The sequence below is a fragment of the Erpetoichthys calabaricus genome, chromosome 11 (assembly GCF_900747795.2).
Source record: "Erpetoichthys calabaricus chromosome 11, fErpCal1.3, whole genome shotgun sequence".
NCBI classification, from domain to species: Eukaryota; Metazoa; Chordata; class Cladistia; order Polypteriformes; family Polypteridae; genus Erpetoichthys; species Erpetoichthys calabaricus.
In genome coordinates, this window is record NC_041404.2 from 33,141,230 (window position 1) to 33,155,100 (window position 13,871).

Genomic DNA, 13,871 nt, shown 5'->3' on the forward strand with positions numbered 1-13,871 from the left:
AAGGGCACGCTCACACACAACCTCACTCCCTCACCCATATTGGACCAAACCAAAGTCACAGATCAGCCTATATGGCCCGTCTTCAGGATGCTAGAGAAAGCAAACATATTTGGAGAAAAAAAATCTCTAACACAAAGGAACATATAAGGCCACATTGACGTTGATGGGGTTGGTAATTGAACCTGGAGCTGAAACCACAGTTGTATTCACTATAACACTAGGCCACTTTAGAGAGAGAGAAATTAAATTCATTTTCCTGTGCCATTTGAAGGATAAACACTCATTAAAGCCTCACAGGTCACCTCCATTCAGAAGGGAAAAATCCATAGCACTATTTTTTCCATATAGTATAAATAAATAATGTTTAAATTTACTAATGGTTTTGAAATATATCCTACTGATGTATATATTGATTTATCTTAACCACTATACAATACATCATGTATTTCAACCCTCTATAACAAAACAGCTACAATTTTCATTATTGACTATAAAAATACATGTAATTGGATTGAATGAACTAATTTGAAAAAAAATAAAGAGTATAGGAGGATTAAGGAAACAATGTACAGTATTTAGAACCAGACCGCTCATATGCGTATTTTGAAACTTTTCATTGCATATAAAAAACAGGAAACAAATGTATTGATCTGTTATTGATTTGGGCTTCTCATTTTAAGCTCTTCTTTTTATTGATGTAATTAGCCTTCACCATAAAATTGTTCTCCATGTAATGACTTTCATAATTCCTGTATACTGCTCATATATTTGTCCACTGATCAATTTTGACAAGCTAATTTTACAGGCAAGCAAATGAACAAAATCATATTGCAATTATGTCCAACATAAAATGTAATAGCCATTCAGAATACTTAACAAACATAAACCAGAATGATTCAGATCTCAAATTATAAGCCAGAGCCCCCCAAAAGTCTTCTAACACATTCATTGGGATTCTTAGAAAAATCATTATGAAACTGCTTTAAAAGTGATGATGCATGAAAATCAGACACCGGCCCCAAGAACAATTTTCAGCTCTATAGACACATTTATGGTACAAAATAATAGAACTATGAACCACACTGAATGAAGAATATGTTGGATCTGACTTTCACAATCTCCCTCGATATTATTTTTCTAGAAGGAAGGGTAACTCCATCCATCCATCCATCCATTTTCCAACCCGCTGAATCCGAACACAGGGTCACGGGGGTCCGCTGGAGCCAATCCCAGCCAACACAGGGCACAAGGCAGGAAACTCCCGGGCAGGGTGCCAACCCACCGCAGGGAAGGGTAACTCTCCTAGCAAATTGTTTTGACTTTACTGTTTAAAATGAGATATAAGGCTCCAGGCAAAAGCAAAAGTGGAAGTGCAACTGTAAACAAGGTGGGCAAGGAGGATTTGTTGATTCCAGTAGGATTATTGGAACTGAACATGGCCCTTTTATCCCAGCTGTCAACTATGACTAATATCTCTTGAGAGTCAGCAGCCTCAACCCCGACTAAGATTGAAATGCACTGTCCAAGCAGAAGGTAATGATTGCTGCACTTGGAAGTGGGGTGGTGGTGTGGGGGTTGGGACATAAATGATATAAAGAGTCATATAAAGAAGGATATAAGGGATTTAAAGAAAGAAATAAAGGACATAAACAAGAAAAATGAGAAACAGCGTCAGGATATAAAAGACCTGGAGAAATGTGCAAGTACTAAGTTTACTACAGCCTTTACAGAAATTCTAGAAAAAATTGATGAAAAAGAGGGAAATATAAGTAAGTTACAGAGTAAAAGTAGAGTACTTGCTGCTTAGCTTTTAAGCAAACGTTTATGACTCGTATTGAAATAGTTGAATAATCTATATCTGCCACTGCTGAAAAAGCAACGGCTACAAGAAGGCATCTGAGTCAATCAGCGACATTACCAGAATAGATCTAGAATACACCAGGGGTCTCATTCATAACGCTGTGCGTAGAATTCACACTAAAACATGGCATATGAACAAAAGTCGAAATGTGCGTACGCCCAAAAAAATCCAGCTGCATAAATCTGTGCGTACATCAAATTCCATGTTCTTCCACTACATAAATCTCAGTCTATGTGAAATGTAATGCTCGTGCACACGCCTCTCGCCCCTCCCAGACTCCCCCAGAATTACACCTTGTTGAATATGCAAATCAATATAAATAGCCCCTTATGTTTTGCGTTCTGTGAAAAGACAATGGCAAAGGCACGGGGGAAAAAAGAATTTCAGCGAATACCAAGTAGAGGCAAGGAAAAACGTAATATTTCTTGATTTAAGCAGTGATGTAAACAACAAAAGGAAGCTGGTTGAGTAACCGAGTGGCAGAGAAACCGAAAAGTTAAAGTTCAGAAAGTCGCAAAGTGCCCAAAATAAATAAGAAGTGGTCAGATATCAAAGTCGCTGTCTGAGTGTCATATGTAAGTGTATTAGGGTACACAGAAAAGAAAAATAAAATAGGGATACAGCTGAAAAAAATGTCCCAATGTCAACTTTAATCTCGAAATTTCCACTTTAATCATGTAGTTTATTTTGTCATTAAAGTAGAATGACATACATTTCATCTTAAAATCATTTAATTTACTAGTTTCTCAGATCCCATTGTAACTAAAGTAGCATGTTAAATGCTTCGTATTCTTTGTGTTGTTCTATGTACTCTATGTGTGTGAATCACTACGTGCTTCTTAAACGGGCTTTCTCTTTCGCTGACAGGACACAGAATGCATTACATTCATGATATTACAGCTCTCTGAACAATTTAAAATACTAAGATATATGCTTGATATAATTTTCATCATGAAATGAATTAAAGCATGTACTAAACATGGGGACATGGTGCCCTGTCCAGAGATTGTTCCTGCCTCCTGCAAAATGCTTGCTGTGCCCTGCGTGACCTTCAATTAAATAATTTATTGCAGCAGTACTGTCTCTCTCAAACGTACTAACCTCCAATTCCTGCCCTTCCTTTTCTTTCTCCAAGTAACCAATCACCACATGATCAGCTCTGTAATAGATGCCAAGCCATCTGTAAGCTTAGAGCACAGATTATTCAAAACTTTTATGGAACATTGAAATATCTTCGTAGTACATGTTTAATTATTCCATCCATCTATCTGTCCAGGGTTGCGCCATTCCCAGGAAGCATACAGCTCGAGGCAGGAACAATCCCTGAACGGGGTGCCAGCTCATTGCTATCGCTGTCCACCGTGTCCTCAAATTTTTAATTATTAATAATATACATTATTTAAATGAAGTTTAAAATGTATCTGTATAATGCAGTAAATATGCTTTACTGCATTTCATCTTAAAAATGAAATCAAGAGATCCAAGAAGATAGCGCTTGGAAATCTAAATTGACTAAGAAGCCAGTCATCAATCATTATCTGTAAATACGTGCTTTATAAAGTGGCTCAGGTTGTGTAATACTATAACTGTAGTGCAAGTTTACAGTGAGATGATTGTGAATTATAAGTACAAACAGTTCTACCTGAACACTTGATGGACAGATTCAGTGCATTTAGAGCTCTTGGGATGAAACTGTTTCTGAAGTGCGAGGTCCCTACAGGAAAGGCTCTGAAGCATTTACCGTACTTTATGGGAACAGTTCAAATAGACTGTGCGCATGGCTGAAACAGTGTGTTCTAAATGCTGCATCCCAATAATTCTCTTTCCGATCAGCTGCTGTAGAGCTGTGATTCCACACTCAGATACAGCAGGATAAATACTCTTGAGTGGTGCACTGAGAGTAACAACGCTAAAGTAGTTATAGTATTTGGAATAGTTTGGGCATTCTGTGGACCATTATATGGTTACGGGTTGATTACAATCAGATGCCCTAAACTAATAAACGATATGTAGTTAATTTCAATGCATGTGATAAAGCCATGCCAGGGATGTGAATCTAAAAAATAAAGGGAAACCATACTGGAACAGTAGCATTGCTTTGATGCTGGGTGCCACCAGTTTGCAAAATCGAGCGGAGAACTTGCATACGCAAGGGATTGAGCTGGCATGAAAATGTGCATGGCTTTACGCCAAGTTTAGTTTTTATACATTGTGATGTGAGCGTGGAAATGGCCGTACACAATATTTTTGTGCGTATGCACCATTTATACATAAGGCCGCAGGTCTCCAAATGAGGCATTTTATAGGGAAAGTCAGGCTTTGCAATCTGAATTTAACCTCTTGACTACTAAAGAAAGAGACTGCCTCATCTTCAAATCATGACATCATTATTATGAACACAGAGAGAATGCCAATAAGATTTTAGCCCAACAAATCCACAAACAGAAAGTCAGCAATGCAATGATAGCAATTAACACCAATAGAGACAGAGATAAAATCATTGACCATAAAAATATAACCTATACATTTAGAAAGTATTATAAGTCCTTATATTCTCAGTCTATATACTCAGTCTAAAGAAGACAAAGACAATCTAATGAGTTTTTTGACTTATTACAGATACCACAGCTAGATACTCTTAGGGCTGTGGAATTGAATAAATCTCTGACACTTTCAGAATTAGTATACAATATAAACTCACTTCAGTGTGGGAAAGCAGCTGGAACTGATGGCTACCCAGTGGAATTTTGTAAAAAAAATATTGTGAGAAGTCAAGCAGAATGATATTTTATTGGCTAACTAAAAAGATTACAATATGCAAGCTTTCAAGGCAACTCAGGCCCCTTCTTCAGGCAAGATGTAATGCATAAACTGGAGTTCCCTTTGTTTATATAGACACTAGGACAGAGACAACATTGGAAAACCTTTAATTGGGACATCTTAAATGTAAAAAATAATAGATCTCTCCAGGCTAAGATTCATTTAACAAGAGAGGAGAACAATGTATAGTCAAGACCTTTGGATAAGATAACTGTCCAACAAAGACTTTTGAAGTTTATGAGTTTTTCAATACAATGTGGGTCTGTAGACAGGTTGTATATGTCAGTCAAATAAGTTAGCACCACTATTATTACCAATGTTTATAGAAGCTAAAGACAACAAAATTCTTCCTCAAACTTTTTGCCAAACATTAATTACTGTCTTTCCTAAGAAAAATAGGGACTTACTACAATGTGCATCATACAGACCAATCTCACTCCTGAATAATGACACTTACTCTCCAAAGTTCTTGCTAGTGGGATTGAGAAAGTGTTTCCTTCTGTAATATCACAAGACCAAATTGGATTTATTAAAGGCAGATAATTGCCTTTAAATCTTCGATATTTGTTTAATATAATATACTAGCAAAATACCCACGCTTCGCAGCGGAGAAGTAGTGTGTTAAAGAGGTTATGTAAACATATATATACATATACATACAGTATATACATATACTAGCAAAATACCCACGCTTCGCAGCGGAGAAGTAGTGTGTTAAAGAGGTTATGTAAACATATATATATATATATATATATATACATATACATATATACATATATATACACATATCTACATATACATATATACATATATATATATACTAGCAAAATACCCGCGCTTCGCAGCGGAGAAGTAGTGTGTTAAAGAGGTTATGAAAAAAAAAAGGAAACATTTTAAAAATAACGTAACATGATTGTCAATGTAATTGTGTTGTCATTGTTATAACTGTTGCTGTCTTTTATATATATATATATATATATATATATATTATATATATAATATACACACACACATAAACATTTATATACATATACATATATATACATATCTACATATACACATCTACATATACCGGTATATACACACATACATAAACACACACATAAGACTTACTGACTGAAACGGGCTTTCATTGACAATCATGTTACGTTATTTTTAAAATGTTTCCTTTTTTTTTCATAACCTCTTTAACACAGTACTTCTCCGCTGCGAAGCGCGGGTATTTTGCTAGTATATATATATATATATATATATATATATATATACATATACACACATACATGCAGTTTTAATAACACAGAAATCAATATAAACATTAACATCATTATCATATGAGAATATGAAGTAATATATAAGAAGCACATTTCATATAAATATAAATTATTAAACAGTAAAATCTTCTTCTGTAATTTGCTACCGTGGCAATTTGTGTGTCTGTCCAGGATTTTAAATGACCTGTAGCTCGCAAACCGTTTCACCTATACACTTGAAATGTGGTACACATATAGTACGTCACGTCTACTATCCGCTTTATGGGTGATGATCGTTTTACTCTTTTTATCTTTATTTTATTTTATTGTAGAATCAACTCCTATCTGCGCACAGCAGGGCAGCCGTGGGCGGATGCGTATGGTGTATTCACTCCATGTTATCGTGCATTGCGCTGTCAGTGGTATTTTGATAAAAGAATTTGAACAACATATAAGAAGTGTATAAATTATTAAACAGTAAAACATTAACATTTAAGAAGTAACGTTACATGAAGTACTACTGCAGTGCCTTCGGGTATACCTCATTTTTTGTTTGCCCATTACATGCTTAAATGTATACATTTTTTGGTGCACCTACCCGAGAACACGCGACATATAACCGAGCGTGGGAGAAGCATGGATTTTAAACACGCGTTGAGTTCATCCGCTGGTCTCCCTCGTGGAATAACTGGTAATGTTTGAGTAAAATCTACAGCGAGTAAAACGACATTACCTCCTATTTTTTTTTTTACGATCTCTGAGATCTTGCTTTTTTCGGTTCAAGGCTTCATAAGCTCTTTTATGTTGTATGGTGTACTTATCCCAAACCATCATCTTTGAATGTTGCAAGACTTTCGCCTTGTATGTAGATCGGGGTAATTACATTCATTGCATTCCTAGTCTGAATCACAATGTGATTGTATGGGTGGTTACCTGGCACTGTACGGTTGCCACCCGTCCTTTAAAATACGGAATCGTGCCGCGTTTGAGAATGAAATTGCGCGTCCCGTTTTGAATCAATACTGGACGGGATTTATCCCGTATTTTTTTTATCATTTTTTTTTTAAAGCAGCGTCTCATGCAAATCATCCCACACGCATTTTATGAAGATGCCTCCTTTCCTACTTTTGATTGGGTAATACTTGATGTCATCGTTAGTTTGATTGGTGTTTTTAACTGTCCAGTAAGGAGGGCGTGTCTTTTAAGTACAGTCTGCAAAGTGTTGGCACTGAGGTGTGGCGTCAGCGCCAGAGTTGAAGCCCCTAACGTTGCGGTCAGCAAGTCGGCTAACATCCGCCATGTGCCGTCTTTCAGTTGCGAGAAGCAGATCATAGAATGGTTGAAACTGTTGCCCCTAACGTTGCGCCACGGCGTGTGGTTCGTTTATACCTCGTGTCTTCTCATTAAACTTTTATCTCGCGAATATGTTATTGCAATCCGCAGCGGGAGCGTTTCTATAAACTTAATTTAAACTTACGTTTTACACCGTGCTTTGTTTCCCTTATGAACATGCTTGTATGCTTAACTCGCTCCGTTCTCAATTGTTTAATTAATTTTTTGCTCTTCGCTGTTTGCGGCTGTTCCTCCATTTCCCCCTACTTCGTTCTTTTATCTCGCGAATATGTTATTGCAATCCTTAACGGGAGCGTTTCAATAAACTGATTGAAAATAGTTTTGCATTTACCGTTTTAGTAAAAGGCGAGCTTTTAAGCCTGAGAAATCACCCCATAAATGCACACGTTTAATTGCACATGTGTTAATATGTATGGTCACACAGTATTAAAAGACAGTGAACAACGTCAGTTACCTTTGTTCCCGCGTTTGATAAAAGGTGAGCTTTTAAGCCTGAGAAATCACCCCGTAAATGCACACGTTTAATTGCACATGTGTTAATATGTATGCTTACACAGTATTAAAAGACAGTCAAAAATTAACGTCATTTACCTTCGTTCCCGCGTGTGACTCGTGCTGTAAATCTCTTCCTTGTTTTTAGTTCACGTGATTACGTAGGAGGCGTGATGACGCGATACGTGACTCCGCCTCCTCCATTACAGTGTATGGACAAAAAATATGTTCCAGTTATGACCATTACGCTTTGAATTTCGAAATGAAACCTGCCTAACTTTTGTAAGTAAGCTGTAAGGAATGAGCCTGCCAAATTTCAGCCTTCCACCTACACGGGAAGTTGGAGAATTAGTGATGAGTCAGTCAGTCAGTCAGTGAGTGAGTGAGTCAGTCAGTGAGGGCTTTGCCTTTTATTATTATAGATATATATATACATATACACATCCACATATATATACATATATATATATATATATATATATATATATAATATATATTCACATATCAACATATATATACACATACATACATACACACATATATGTATGTATATATATATATACACATAGACACATATATATACATATCTACATATACAGTATATATATATATATATATATATATATAGCCAAATCCCTGCGCTTCGCAGCGGCGAAGTACTGCTTTTAAATTTTTATTAAGAAGAAAAGAAAACCTTTTTAAATTGAGGGAAAATATACCAATAACAATTTGTTAAGGATCTGTTTTTTTGTGAAGCTGCCTTTACACAGCCTCTCCGCTGTTTTATAAACGAACGCCATATAAGGCCGTCCTTTCTCCTTGTTTAGAGGTTCTGTATTGTTTTATTGTTCATTTATTACGATTGTTATACTTATTGTGTAGCTATTTGAGACTCACTTTTCTGTTCAGGTACCCATTTCCTTTATGTAGTCCACTGATTCTCCGCTACTTTTTGTTTGTTTATTACGATTATAGTTATTTATTGATTCCCTTCTTTAGTTGACTGCCTGCTCATATAAGGCGCTCTGCTGTTTTTTTGTGAAGCAGCCTTTACACAGCTTTTCCGCTGTTTTATAAACGAACGCCATATAAGGTCTTCCTTTTTCCTTGCTTCGCCAAGGAAGCACTCTTTTTATTTAATCCACGGGTTCTCCGCTGTTTTTTTGTTCGTTTATTACGATTGTTATAGTTCTCTTTGTATACCACGTTGTCAGTTCAGCACTCCGGTTGTAATATGACCAAGCCGTGTAAGCTTATTGTTGAGAATGCAACGTATAGTTGTACATGAGAAAAGCAATCTTGCCTCAAATCAATGGCAACCTTTTGTAGGTCTATGAGCTTAATTTAAACTTTAGGTTTACACGGTGCTTTGTTTCCGAAGTACCTGCACTCATGAATATGTCTGTATGCGTCAGTCGGTTCATATGTTCACGTAAGCTGGTCTTTTGTGTGATGTTGCGATGTCCATGGCTTTATTTAATGTTGGCTAAGACCCGGCACTTAAAAGTTTCTCGCTACAGCAATTTTAACTCCGTTACAAAGTGATCCAAAGTCTCGTTTATACCTCGCGTCTTCTCATTAAACTTGTATGTCGCAAATATGGTATTGCAAACGGCAGCGGGAGCGTTTCTATAAACTTAATTTAAACTTACGGTTTACACCGTGCTTTGTTTCCGCTGTAGCTGCACTTATGAATATGCTTGGATGCGTCACTCACTCGCTTCTTATTGTTTTGCTGCCTTCTCAATTGTGTAATGAATGTTTTCTTCAGCGCTCTTTGGGGCTCTTCCTTGTTTTGTACGTACTGCGTTCACAGTCAGTTCACGTGATTACGTGGGTGGCGTGATGACATGATACGCAACTCCGCCTCCCACGGCCATGGAGGTGCACTCTATTACAGTATATGGACAAAAAAGAGGTTCCAGTTATGACCATTACGCGTATAATTTCGAAATGAAACCTGCCTAACTTTTGTAAGTAAGCTGTAAGGAATGAGCCTGCCAAATTTCAGCCTTCTATCTACACAGGAAGTTGGAGAATTAGTGATGAGTGAGTCCGTCAGTCAGTGAGTGAGTGAGTCAGTGAGGGCTTTGCCTTTTATTAGTATAGATTCACCCATTAAATCTAACAACCTAGAGATCCTACTATCTTTGGATGCAGAAATAAGCATTTGATATGGTTGAATGGGACTACCTATTCACCACATTACAACAACAACATTTATTTATTTAGCACGTTTACATACAAATGATGTAACTCAAAGTGCTTTACAAGATGAAGAAAGAAAAAAGAAAAATATAAAAATAAGATTAGACAATACTAAGTAACAAAGAATAAAGTAAGGTCCGGTGGCCAGGAGGACAGAAAAAACAAAAAAATAATCCCAGGGGCTGGAGTAAAAAAACAAAATCTGCAGGGGTTCCAAGGCCAAATGATTGAGACTAGCCCATAAAAAATATCAAACGATCCAAGCTATAACAATTTGCTTTTATCTAAGCCTGGTCTACTTATTACTGTTAGTATTGTGACATAAACATGGTTAAAGGGATGAAAGACTTCCACAAGACCCTCAAAGCAGGCCACAACCTTCACTGACCTACCTAGAGTTAGGCTTCACCCTAGGTTTCACCTAATCCCAAGATCAACAGGTAGGCTTCAGTTTTCACAGGCCCAAAATGGAGTTCAGTCTTTTAAAATTAAAAATCTGATTTAAATGTTCAAAATACACAATAATGCTCATCAAGACAGAGGATAACCATAGACCTCTGGCTTAAATAGCCAAAAACAAAACAATGTTCCTCAAATTTAAGAACTTGTTGATTAATCAAAACCCATAAGGCAACCCAAAGCAAACAAGTCCAATCCATAGCCAAATCAGAATCTATAGACAAGCACAATGTAATCAAGATGATGTTTTCTCCATAAACTCCAGTGAACCTCTGCTGGGACCAACTCTTCCATCGGAATATATAGGTGGATCCTAACCCTATTATGTTGGAGCCAGACATGCAATGTTTGGATTTTCTATCACTTTCTTAGCTATTAAAGAGAGATTTTCATGAATATAAAATCATTTTTGGTTCAAATTCCAATTTTTCAACACCTTAGAGCATCTACAGCCGTGACCAAATGTTTTGAGAATGACACAAATACTAATTTTCACAATGTTTGCTGCCTCAGTTTTTATGATGGCAAATTGCATATACTCCAGAATGTTCTGAAGAGTGATCAGATGAATTGCAATTAATTGTAAAGTCCCTCTTTGCCATGAAAATGAACTTAATCCCAAAAACCCATTTCCACTGCATTTCAGCCCTGCCACAGAAAGACTTGCTGACATCATTTTAGTGATCCTCTCGTTGACACAGGCGAGAGTGTTGATGAGAGCAAGGCAGGAGATCACTCTGTCATGCTGAATGAGTTAGAATAGCAGATTCTATACTTTAAAAGGAGGGTGGTGCTTGAAAAAAATCATTGTTCTTCCTCTGTTATTCATGTTTACCTGCAAGAAAATATTTGCAGTCATCATTGCTTTGCACAAAAAAGGGCTTCACAGGCAAGGATATTGCTGCTAGTAAGATTGCACCTAAATCAAACATGAAGAACTTCAAGGAGAGAGGTTCAATTGTTGTGAAGAAGGCTCCAGAATGCCCAAGAAAGTCCAGCAAGTGCCAGGACTGCCTCCTAAAGTTGATTCGTGGCTCGGGATCGGAGCACCACCAGTGCAGACCTTGCTCAGGAATAGCAGCAGGTAGGTGTGAGTGCATCTGCATGCTCAGTGAGGCAAAGACTTTTAGAGGATGGCCTGGTGTCAAGAAGGGCAGCAAAGAGACCACTTCTCTCCCAGAAAAACATTAGGGACAGACTGATATTCTGCAAAAGGTACAGGGATTGGACTGCTGAGGACTACTGGGGTAAAATAATTCTCTGATGAATCCCCTTTCCGATTGTTTAAGGCATATGGAAAAAAAATAGTGAAATGGTGAGCGCTACCATCAGTCCTGCGTCATGCCCACAGTAAAGCGTCCTGAGACCATTCATGTGTGGGGTTGCTTCTCAGCCAAGGGAATGGGCTCACTCACAATTTTGCCTAAGAACACAGCCATGAATAAAGAATGGGACCAAAACATCCTCCGAGAGCAACTTCTCCCAACCATCCAAGCACAGTTTGGTGACGAACAATGCCTTTTCCAGCTAGATGGAGCACCGTGCATAAGGCAAAAGTGATAAGTGATAGTGGAACAAAACATCGACATTTTGGGTCCATGGCCAGGAAACTCCCCAGACCTTAATTCCATTGAGAACTTGTGGTCAATCCTCAAGAGGCAGGTGGACAAACAAAAACCCACAAATTCTGACAAACTCCAAGCATTGATTATGCAAGAATGAGTGGCTGCCATCAGTCAGGATTTGACCCAGAAATTAATTGACAGACAGCATGCCAGGGCAAATTGCAGAGGTCTTGAAAAAGAAGGGCCAACACTGCAAATATTGACTCTTTGCATAAACTTAATGTAATGGTCAATAAAAGCCTTTGAAACTTAAGAAATGCTTGTAATTCTACTTCAGTATACCATAGAAATATCTGACAAAAAGATCTAAAAACAACGAAGCAGCAAACTTTGTGAAAACCAATACTTGTGTCATTCTCAAAACTTTTGGCCATGCCTGTACTTTTAATCAATTTAATGAACACCTTTTGAATCTTTCATAAAGGAAGGAGATAAAATGATGAGTGGTGTATTGTCTAAATCTCATACACTAGACTCTACCCAATCTGATACTCCTCCTAAAAATTAATATATGTCAAAATGTGACAAATTGGTGTCCAAATCTTTCAGAACCATGCATTATTTTTGGGCACTGAAAACTTGTGCTAATATATACTTGTCCAAATTGATTAAAAGCAGATGTGCTAGGTGTTGAAAAATGGGAATTTGTGCCAAAAAAGAGTTCTGCATTTAGTAAACCTCTCTCTAATAATTTAGAAAGAGATTAAATTCCAAACGTCGTATCCAACATTCCCACCAAGTCAGTGACCACAAGCAACACAGGAACACAGTGTAGATACACAACACATAAAAAATATTTAAAAATAAAAAATATTAAAAATTACATAAAAACATGAAAAAAAATTAAAAATAACAAACAACAGTGAATGGGAAACAGACATATGGCAGGTAACTACTGGCCAACAGCAGCAAAACAGCCATGTTCTAAAGGAGAATGAGACATTATCTTTCAATATGTTCAAATATCTCCTGAATTCTTTATTGCTAGCAGATGTTCTACTATAATTAGAAAAGTGGAAATCTGTCGATTGTGATTTGTAGCTGACATAATTCTGTTTTTCTGGCAGCACAACATGAAATAGGCCAAAAAATATGCAACATGCAGATGTATGTCTTGGCACGTTTTTAATATTGCCAGAATCAATGCTCACGTATTGCTGCTTGCTAATTATCAGGCCAAAACCTGACATGTCGTTCTTTTAAAGGGTTTTCCTACGTTTATGGATTATTATTAACTCAGACTACTCTCTGGCTTTGACAGAACAACTTTGGCATATTTTTAAAGACTTTCTTTTGCCAATTGTAACACTAAAAAAGCACTTCACATCACATAGCACCAGGAGGGATTAACTAATTTTTTACACATACGTTTTCATCATTAAATAAAAATTAAGCACAACCAGCTTGTAATATCTGGATTGATACAAAAAAAAATCCTCCCATAGCTGCTTTGTTCTCCTTCCTCTCCTCAGCTAAGCTGTGCTCCAGTGCAGGGGGTCTAACATGGTCAGAGTGAGGCTTTAGTCCTAACTAAACATCTGTCCATGACTTGCAAGCTAATGTTAACTCCAATTCATGTGTTTGAATGTTGATAAAGCATAAAACAGTATAGAAAATAAAATCAAAGTGGAATTTTGTGTCCATTACGTTGTCACCCCTAATCTTTCAATTTACCTTTCATCACTGTGTTCACAGATTAATAAATTACTTGCTGTATATATGATAAAAAATATTTTTGCATTGTATATTTGTCAACCATTCTAAGGAGACATAACAAGAACACATTTCATTGTTCTGACCCTG

General features: G+C 37.0%; 1 protein-coding gene across 1 annotated transcript in view; it reads right to left on the reverse strand.

Moving 5' to 3' along the window:
• Nucleotides 1–13,871, reverse strand: part of arl10 (ADP-ribosylation factor-like 10) — a 339,868-nt gene that overhangs the window by 209,601 nt on the left and 116,396 nt on the right. The window lies entirely within an intron of this gene.